The sequence below is a fragment of the Neolamprologus multifasciatus genome, chromosome 12 (assembly GCF_963576455.1).
Source record: "Neolamprologus multifasciatus chromosome 12, fNeoMul1.2, whole genome shotgun sequence".
NCBI classification, from domain to species: domain Eukaryota; kingdom Metazoa; phylum Chordata; class Actinopteri; order Cichliformes; family Cichlidae; genus Neolamprologus; species Neolamprologus multifasciatus.
The window spans coordinates 6,666,545-6,676,991 of record NC_140450.1 but is presented as its reverse complement, the minus strand read 5'-3'; the positions used below and the strand labels follow the sequence as shown (position 1 = coordinate 6,676,991).

At 40.1% G+C, this 10,447-nt stretch overlaps 1 pseudogene; it reads left to right on the top strand.

Annotated features, from left to right (window-relative positions):
- The first annotated feature begins 7,650 nt into the window (after positions 1 to 7,650).
- Positions 7,651 to 9,884, top strand: LOC146506303 (nuclear factor 7, brain-like; annotated as a pseudogene).
- The last annotated feature ends 563 nt before the right edge of the window (positions 9,885 to 10,447 follow it).

Here is a 10,447-nt window from a genome sequence, read left to right as displayed (position 1 = left end):
CTCTGGCCACAACAGACTCATAGAAATTTCTGAGCATTGTCCGACAGATGTTGAAGGACCTCAGCTGCCTCAGAAAATAGAGACGACACTGGCCCTTCCTGTAAAGTGCAGTGATGTTTTTGACCGAGTCAAATTTATTGTTTATGTGTACTCCGAGATATTTATAGTCCTCCACAATGTCCACGTTGACCCCCTTGAGTGTCAAAGGGGTCAAGGGTTTCCCGGTATTCCTAAACTCCACAATTAATTCCTTGGTCATGAGTCTGCACACAGACGTCGTGTTGAACAGATGGCGCTATGGTGAGGTCAGAATAACTAAGAGCAGATTACGCTCAAAACTGAGACTTTTTTTTATCTGCCTTGAAAGTTAAATGTTGCTACGAGGGGCTTCATAGTGGAGGCAAAAGTGATGCTCAGATAAAGACAAACAAGGAGCCAAAGGAAGGAGGCAGCTGCAGGTCTCTCTCTTAAGGATGTAACACAAGATAAGCTCATACAGTGGCAATTAAATGTTATTAAAACAGCAAATAGCTTTTATCGGTGTGGTTGGTTTTAAGGTTGATTTAAAATTTTGTATTCTTTTCTAAACACAAGAGAGTTCAGCTTATTTCAATATATAACAAAGAAAATGAAGATATAATTTTTTCATTGTTAAAATTCGCGCAGTTAGAAGTAAACTGTGTGTCGAAAACATTAATAGATCAGGTCACCTGCTGGTTTGAAATACTCTCCTTCCTACTTTATTATGAGTAAGCAACAGGGGCACAGGCAATAATCTCGGAGTGGGCAAAAAGACGTGATAGAGGCGGATGGAAGTGAAGTGAGCGTGGAAAATAAAGGTTTTCTACCACAGAGAAGGGCTTTTGAGTAAGTGGTGAAAATGGTTTTCGGGTAAATGAAGAGGGATGAATCATAATAAATTTAAATGAATATATTTTTAAATAATTTCTATTTTATTATTTCCAAATATGAATTTAATTGTAAAACTCTGGCAGCCTGTTCTTTGTGGGCGGGATCTATTTTCAATGAGCCAATATGGAACGTTGTGGAGGGCGGGGCCTGTTTCAAACATGAAAGCCAAGAGAATATGGCCATGACGTCAGAAAATCTGACAGCCTGTTCTTTATGGGCGGGACCTATCGTCAATTAACCAATAGGGAACGTTATTGTGGGCGGGGCCTGTTTCAAACATGAAAGGCAAGAGAATCAGGCCATGACGTCACAGTCAACTCAAGTCCTTAAACAGCCAGCTGAAACTGCACACTAGACAAGCACGTTTCTTACCTACAGTCACGAGCGATTCACTAGATGAACTTTTGTTCTGCTACCCTCAGTCAAATCTGAATATCTGATTTATTGTAACACAGCAGCTTTGTTTTAAATGTCAAAAATGAGCAACCAGAAAGGAAAACCACAATTTATGTGCACTCTGCCAAAAAGTACACTGGATGACCTCATTAAGGTTAGGAAAGCCTTCCAAAACACTCTGTCTGAAAATCAGCTTCTTAAAGAGGATACAAAGGAAGCTAGACAGCAAATCAAACAGCTGATGGCCCAAATTTCACTGATGCGTGCCAAGCTGGACCAATATGAGATCCAAGCTGGAGAACTCACTGATGAGTCAGTGTCACGCAAAGTGCAAATGAGGAGCACCACTAACGAAAAAGGGGCTCAGGCTTGTTCAGATCAGGAAAAGACCAGCATCTTTGACCTTGAGATGAACCGTCTGGAAGAGCAGCTTCAGCAGAGGGACAGCGAAATCCTGATCCTCAAACAGGACAAGGACAGTCTGTCTGCAGAGCTTGCACAGCTTCAGAAAGGCAAGGAAGAAAAAATTATGTGCACTCTGCCAAAAAGTGTTCTGGACAAACTTACTCAGGTTAGGAAAGCCTTTCAAAACACTCTGTCGGAAAATCAACTTTTAAAAGAGGATTCAAAGACAGCCAGACAGCAAGTCAAACAGCTGTTGGCCCAAATTTCACTGATGCGTACCAAGCTGGAACAATATGGGATCCAAGCTGGAGAAGAAAAAGAGGAACAGACTTGTTCAGATCAGGAAAAGACCAGCATCTTTGACCTTGAGATGAACCGTCTGAAAGAGCAGCTCAGGCAGAGGGACAGTCAAATCCTGATCCTGAAACAGGAGAAGGACAGTCTGTCTGCCGAGCTCGCAAAGCTTCAGAAACACGAGGCCCCTCTGAAAGAAACTCAGTGGAATCAGAAAACACAGACAGAAAATCTGGAGGAAGAAAAAGAGAAAGTCCTGGAAGACCAGAAACTGGTGAAGGACACACAAGAAATGCAGAACAAACTGGACACGCAGAGAAAAGAATTAGCGGAGGCTAAGACGGAGATAGAAGACACGGCAACCCCAGAGTCCTCCTCATTAGAAATGCAGGAGGTGAATCAGAGCACTGAGAAGGGCGGAGTCAACACGAAAACACTGAACATGGGGGAAAAGTTTTGTGTCCACAGAGTTATTCAGTTGGTGGTTTCACAGGCCATAGAAAAAGTCTCTTCTAAATACAAGCTCTTCACAGAGCGCCTGACTCCTGACTGCATCAGCGATCGCCTGATTGAGAGAATCTGGCCTGAAATTGAGCTGAAACATTTGGACCTATCCCCAAAAAGGCTGAAAAAGATACACAAGGCCATTCTCAAGGATCTGTGCCAAACACACAACTGCAAGGAAAAGTATCTGATTTTTAATCTGAGGGAACAACTTGATAATATCACAGTCCCAACCTTCACCAAACACCTGTTGGCTTTACCAAGACGAGTACTCAGTGTCTCTAAAAACAGGGAAGAGTACAAAGAAGTGGTGAAAAATTTCACTAAAGATCTGGTAATGCACGCTATGAGCCGAGAAAATGAGACAGCGACATGGCATCCAGGAACATCAGATTTCATTATGCAGAGGCTTTCCAATAAGATCTGGAACAAAATCTTGTCCAAATCCTACAAAATGTCCTTAGAGAACATTGAACAGCTCAGCCTGACGGTGTACAACGAACTCCATGACAGGTGGCCTTCTCCAGTCTTCTTAATGAAGTCAAACAACCCAGTGGTTGACGAAGTAATCGTCAAAACCTTCAAAACACATGCCAAACTGAGGAGCCATAATATCATCGTCAGGGCTTTCTCATGTGCACGCTAAAATTGAACTGAAACGTGCATGTGATTATGTGACAAATCTCTGAAACTGGCTTAAAATATGCATTTACATTGGGCAATCTAAATTTAATTTTAAAACCAGAGTGGTTAAAAAATAACCACTCTTCTCTTCCCAACTTCCTTCCCTCATCACCAACTGGCCGAGGCAGATGGCCACCCCATCCCAGAGCCTGGTTCTGCCGCAGGTTTCTCTCTTTTAAAAGTGAGTTTTTCCTTCCCACTGTCGCCAAAGTGCTTGCTCTAGGGGGTTGGAGTTTTGGTGCATTATTGTAGGGTCTTGACCTTACAATATAAAGCACTGTTGGGGTTTTGGGCTGTTTCTTAACTCAAAATGTCCAATTACAACAGGACATTTTGAGTTGAGAAACAGCACCAAACCACTAAACAAAAGGAAATAAAAATTAATAATAAAAAAGATCAAATTTAATATATTTGTGCTTTGTTCTGTTTGCTTTAAATTTGCTAAGAATGTCATATCAGATTAGAATTGTGTGTCTCAATATCATGTATCATAGCATCATTGTGTAGGCCAATTTGAAGTGGATGTCATAGTAATGTCTTTCTGTACGTGTGTACAAACCAGTGGTGAAAAACACAGGAGATACGCAAAGAATAACCGGTGTTTGAGGTTCCAGATCCCCAGAATTGATATTTTCACCGAAATGGTCTTTTCTGTCTGCCAGTGTGTCATGCAGTTTTCAAGATTAAAGACCTTGGCAAAGAAAAAAAGGTTCCCCACTCCAGCTCTTGGGAATCCATATACCCTTCATGTCAATATTACTTTCAGACAACAATTAATTATTTTAAATTTTAGTAAAAAGCCTTCAACCTGGTTTTATTTAGATTTATTTAGATTGTGTTCACTGACACATCTGAATTCAAAACTGTTAAGCAGGATTTAAAAGGAGGGAGCGATGGACACTGAGCAGCAGATCAGTCTGTGTAGAAACAGGACATAAGTTTAAGGGACAGGGGGGATAATTTGATTGTGATCATTTTTGATCTGACTCAGTGGTGCTGGCTTCTCTCCCGGACACATCTTTCCCTTACATGCAGGTCGCTGATGTAGAATAGAATAGAATAGAATAGAATAGAATAGAATAGAATAGAATTTTATTAATCTCTATGGGAAGGTCCATTTATTGTTTATTCTTCAGGATGTGGTTTCTGTGTCTGTTCTTTTTATCCTCACATGCAGCTCAACTTTAAAAAGCAGTGCAGCTGCATGGTTGCACATGATTGTTTCCTATTGTGATGGCTGCAGTTACAGCCACAGATTTTGGGTAATATCTGCCAAACATCACAGGGCTACAATAGAGACTTATACATACCACTACACTAATGAAGGGCTGCACAATCAATCATGTAGATTCCTGATCTATTATATTAAATGACATCAGTGCCATTTCAGTCCTAACTGTGCAGCCCTGATCAATAATCTGAATGGAAACTGGTTCTTCTTTACACTGATGAACTGCTGATGTCTCTGACTGGATTGTCTGTTTGATTTGACACTTAAGTTATTGTGTAGTTACATTAGTACCATCAATCTGCCACCAGTGTGTGATTGTGCTTTATTTTGTAAATGGACTGGTACTTACATGGTACTTTTGTATTATATTTGCACATTTTAAGTACATTTTACTAGAAGCCTCACTTACCCATTCACACTCTATGCCTGTGCACTTTTATCCTAACATGCACACACACTCACACAGTCATCAGGGTAAAATCAGTGTTCAGTATCTTGCAGGAGGAGGAGACAGGGATTGAACTGCTGAGTCTCTAATTAGTAGATGACTCACTGACACAAAGACTCACCATCCCTTTGAGTAACTGCACCCTTGCTGAAGTTCATTCACTCGTTGAAGTGCCTCTGATAAAGTAGGTCTTACAGACGGTGACCATCTGAAGCTGAAAAAAAGAGTAGAAGATCTCAGGTTAGTGATGTGAAAACCTCTGATATCAAGAATCTGTCAAAGAAGTGGTGAAATGCTGTGATTTACTAGGATTTTATGATGCTCATGCTTTTTTTTCTTACACCACCAGTTATGATTAATTCCTGGGTCAGACTCATGTAAACTAAAGGAACATCAAAATAATTAAAAGATACAGGTTACACGAAAAAATAAAAATAAAAAAATATATAAAAAGGTGTGGCGATCGTGGCTCAAGAGTTGGGAGTTCACCTTGTAATCGGAAGGTTGCTGGTTCTCTGGTCGTTGTGTCCTTGGGCAAGACACTTCACCCGTTGCCTACTGGTGGTGGTCAGAGGGCCCGGTGGCGCCAGTGTCCGGCAGCCTCGCCTCTGTCAGTGCGCCCCAGGGTGGCTGTGGCTACAATGTAGCTGCCATCACCAGTGTGTGAATGTGTGGATGACTGGTTGTGTAAAGTGCTTTGGGGTCCTTAGGGACTAGTAAAGCGCTATACAAATACAGGCCATTTACCATTACATTACACGATTAAATTCAATGCTATATTTTAAATATATTTTTACAACAGAGACACATTATGCATAGAAAAGAAAATGTAATTCATAGGATTTTTGTTAGTTGTTTTTTTTTTTTCAGGGTTTACAAGCAATTAACAGAAAAACAATGGACCTCTGAGAATAGGAGCTAAAAATGATTGAATATATATATCAGTTTAGCCAAAATCGTAGCATAATTTATATAGTCACACTTAAAATTTCACCTCAATTTCACATGGTTCTTCTTTAGCATGGAATTTTCCTTTGACATCTATAACAAAGAAATGGCGACATCTAGTGGGGACTGAGTCAAATGATAGGTTCATTACTATCAGTTCCACCCATTACAGAGAAAATAAAACTTACTTCTTTATCACAACGCAGATACGTTTGTATGCTGGGATCTGAACTGACAAACTGACAGTGAGTGGATTATAACTGAAAAGGACTTTGTTTTGGTGAGTTCACCTATAAACTAAACTAAAATATCTGAAAATCAGTGGAAATGACTGAGAAACTTGCAATCGTTGAAAATATCCTGAGCTGCCATGTGTGTTCAGAGACTTTCAGAGATCCTGTGTCTCTGAGCTGCAGCCACAGCTTCTGTTCAAGCTGCCTGCAGAAATTCTGGGAACAAATTACAAACAAAAACTGTCCCATTTGTAAAACAAAATCTTTAAAGGATGAACAATCGATAAACGTTTCTCTCAAAGAACTTGCTGACTCCTTTGCTAAGAGGCAGAGTGAGAGCTCACTTGAGTCACTAAAACAAAAGGAGGAAGAGAAGGATTATTATTATTTCATGCTGTGTTTAAAATAATTACATGCACTTTACAACATTCAGTTCAGGTCATGTTTGTTTAGCATTAGCATGCAGAAATGCCTTCAGGTAACCTTTTACCTCGCAGTATTAGAACAGGCTGAACTAGACAAACATTTTTATGGAATGAAACATGAGTGTGATACAACAAAGCTGCTCACCCTGAAAAAAGTAACTGCCACCTTAATGAAGCAGATGACACAAAGTACATACTAAGAGCTATAAGGTAACAAATGTTCTTTTCTTATTAATGATTTCTAATGAACAGGGAAACCAAACACACTATAAACTGAGAAAAAGCGTTTAGGCGGAATAAAGTCTCTAAAAATTATCTGATCGATTTCAGTCTTGGTTGTTTGATATATTCTCAGAACAGAGAATAAGATATTAAACTGGTAACTGGTGCATCTTTCACCTTTGTTTGGATAAAATGCTGGTTTGGAAAAAAAAAATCATGCCACCTCACACTTTACCAGTTTACCTACCACTGCATGTTGTTTAGAACATTTTCAGATTAATCCTAGTGAAGAGTGATGCAGTGGTGAGTCCTGTCACCTGTTAGGGTTGAAAATCTTTCATTTAAATTATTTGATAAAGCTGTTTTAATTATTCTATTTATACACAATGCAAACGTGCTCATGAATGAGTTGGCTCTCTGTGTTTTGAGGGCCATAAGCTTTGTCCAGCACTATGCCTGTGCTGAAATATTGAAGAGTGGACGTAGAGCGCTTGAGGGTCCTTTTTTTGCTGATAATGGTTACAATATGGTTACAATAAGTCTCTCTGGGTCAGGAAGTCCAAACAGTCCAAACAAGATGTCCTGAACTGGGTCTTAAAATCAGCTTAAAATCAGCTGAGGGACAATATTAGACAATATTAGATAATCAAGGCTACGTAGGGTTGTTTTTCTTCTGTCTTTCTCTTTCTTCTCTGTCTTTCTGATTCCAGGAGGAGCAGATACGAGGCGAGGTTGGACTGAACGGAGTGGATTGGAAGGGAGCCATCAAGAGGGGTGCTGGGAGAAGATAATAATTGTTTGTTATTGTCAAAGTATAAAAGCTGCACAGCCCGTTTCAGGGATAACCTTAGTGTGAGGCAGACTGTTGTTTCACACCACGGTCCAGCGCGGTAACTTGTAATTTCAACTGCCAAAGAAAATTAAATCTTTTAAACGATTAATGTTTCTGACAATTCTGAACATGACACACCTCACAGCAAGATGGTCCTGGGTTTAAATTCAGGGTGGGGATTTTCTCTGCAGAGGTTAGATGTTCTTCCTGTGTCTCTGCGGGTTCAATCTGAGGAATCTGGCTTCCTCCCACAGTTCAAACACAAGCAAGTTAGGTTAGCTGATTATCCTAAATTAGCTAATTGTCTCTATATGTTAGCCCTGCCACAGATTGTTGACCTGCTCAGTGTATAACCTGCCTTTAAAACAGCAGCGTAAATGATCAGTATTTCTGCACAACTTCACAGACACAGCATGTCTATGCAGTATTTCTTTAACACTGTGAGTAACTGCACCACCTAGTGGTGACAGAGTGAAATGGCAGGGTCATTGATATCAGCTCCACCCATAAAAGAGTAAATGAAACCTAAAGATTCACTTTGTCGATCCGACGGGAACGCATTACAGTAAAGGTTGGGATCTGTACGGACGAATACAATTTAGTTCAAAAGTCAAAGGGACTGTATTTTCGGTGAGTCTTGTCCTTTAAGTTATCTGATATTATCACGGATGGCTGAGAGAGCTCTTTTTGAAGATTTCCTGAGCTGCCATGTGTGTTCAGAGACTTTCAGAGATCCTGTGTCTCTGAGCTGCAGCCACAGCTTCTGTTCAAGCTGCCTGCAGAAATTCTGGGAACAAACTAAAAACAAAAACTGTCCCATTTGTAAAAGAAAATCTTCAAGGGAGGAAACATCTATAAACGTTTCTCTCAAAGATCTTGCTGACTCCTTTGCTAAGAGACACAGTGAGAGCTCACCTGAGACAGAAAAAGAAAAGGAGGAAGAGAAGGAGGAGGTGGTGTGTGATAAACATCCAGACGTCCCTTACTGGTACTGTGAGGATGAAGACAGAGCTGTGTGTCCTGTGTGTGAGTTTTCTCTCCACCAGAGTCACAAAGTGGTTCCTGTAGAAGAAGCAGTCAGTGACCTGAAGGAGCAGCTGAAATCTGACTTAAAGTCTCTGCAGGACAAGAGGAACAAATACAAACAAGTGGAGGAAACATACAATGAAATGAGGGAACACATGAAGAAGCAGCTGTTGTCCACAGAGAGGCAGATCAGAGCAGAGTTCAAGAAGCTCCAGCAGTTCCTGAAAGAGGAAGAGGAGTCCAGACTGGCAGCTCTGAGGGAGGAAGAGGAGCAGAAGGGGAGGACTATCAGCAGAGAGATGAAGATGATTGAGGAGCAGATCTCCTCTCTGTCAGACAGCATCTCTGCTGTTGAAGAAGAGCTGCAGAAACACAGCGTGCCATTCCTCAGCAGTTATAAAGACACTCAGAGCAGAGCCAGAGCCCAGAGCTCAGTGTCAGATCCACAGCTGGTCTCAGGAGCACTGATAGATGTGGCCAAACACCTGGGCAACCTGTCCTTCAGAGTGTGGGAGAAGATGAAGGAGAAGGTCCACTTCAGTCCTGTCATTCTGGACCCAAACACTGCAAACCGCCGTCTCTATCTGTCTGATGATCTGACCAGTGTGAGACGAGGAGACACAAATCAGCAGCTTCCTGATAATCCAGAGAGAAACACTAAGTATGCCACTGTTTTTGGCTCTGAGGGCTTCAGCTCAGGGAAACACAGCTGGGAGGTGGAGGTGGGAGACCATCCTGCCTGGATTATAGGTTTAGTTAAAGAGTCAGTTGACAGGAAGGGAGAGCTTTCGTCTTCACCTAAATATGGAATCTGGTGTTTAAGGCATAAAAGTGGAAAATACACTAATGGTGTTGGTCAGACTGTGACAAGTGAAGAAGAGTCTCCAGAGGATCAGAGTCCAGCTGGACTATGACAGGGGGGAGGTGTCCTTCTATGACCCTGAAGACATGACTCTGATCTGCGCTTACAGAGACACTTTCACTGAGAAACTCTTCCCATATTTTCACTGTTGGAAAGGCAGGAGACGCCAAAACCTCTGATATCAAAATCGGTCAGACTGAGATTTGATTGTAAAGTGATTCTTTATTTTCACTGTTTTTTTTGTTTTGTTGTTGTTGTTTTTTTTTTTTATGTTTTTTTTTTAAGTCCAGCAGCAGCTTAATTTTAGTGAAATTATTAATCAAATTGTTTAACTTCATTATCAGGTTTTATTTTATTTTGTTGAATTAATGAAACTATTAGCAATTCATTGAAAACCAAAGAAACTTTTTCAAGTGAAAATCTTGTGAGCCACTCGAGTTTCTGTAAAAAAAACCTTTTGCTTTTTATATTCTTGTTTCTTTTAAATTAATATTTTCAGACTATTTCTGATGTTGTTCATGTAAATATTTTGATCATTTTAAAATCTGAATGATGATTTCTTTGCTTTTCAAAGTTGTTGAGTGTGAACAGTAAACTGTGACACTTCTTAAAGAAGGATTAATGATTAAACTTGTGTCACATCAGCAAGAGTCAACTTTAAAACTACAAGATCTTAATTTTCCTGATTGTCAGCATCTTGTTTTCAGTTAAATAACATTTTATAGTAACACATCTACTTTAAAGTTTTCCAAATTCAAAGAAACGACTTCTAAGTTCTGAAACTGTCTCATCAGTGTAACTAAGATTGATTGGATTAAAAATCGTCTTTCTTGTGTTATTTTTAACTGCAATCAGCAGCAGACGTCGCTTAACGTTTGAATGATTTCTGGATCTTCTGATGATTTATAATCAGGTTTTAAATTTGATTTTGAAACTTCAATGTTATTCTTTAACTGGTTTCTTTGATTATTGAAAATCACAAAATGTGTCTGTGAAGTGAAATAAATCAAATTCAGTGATTCTGT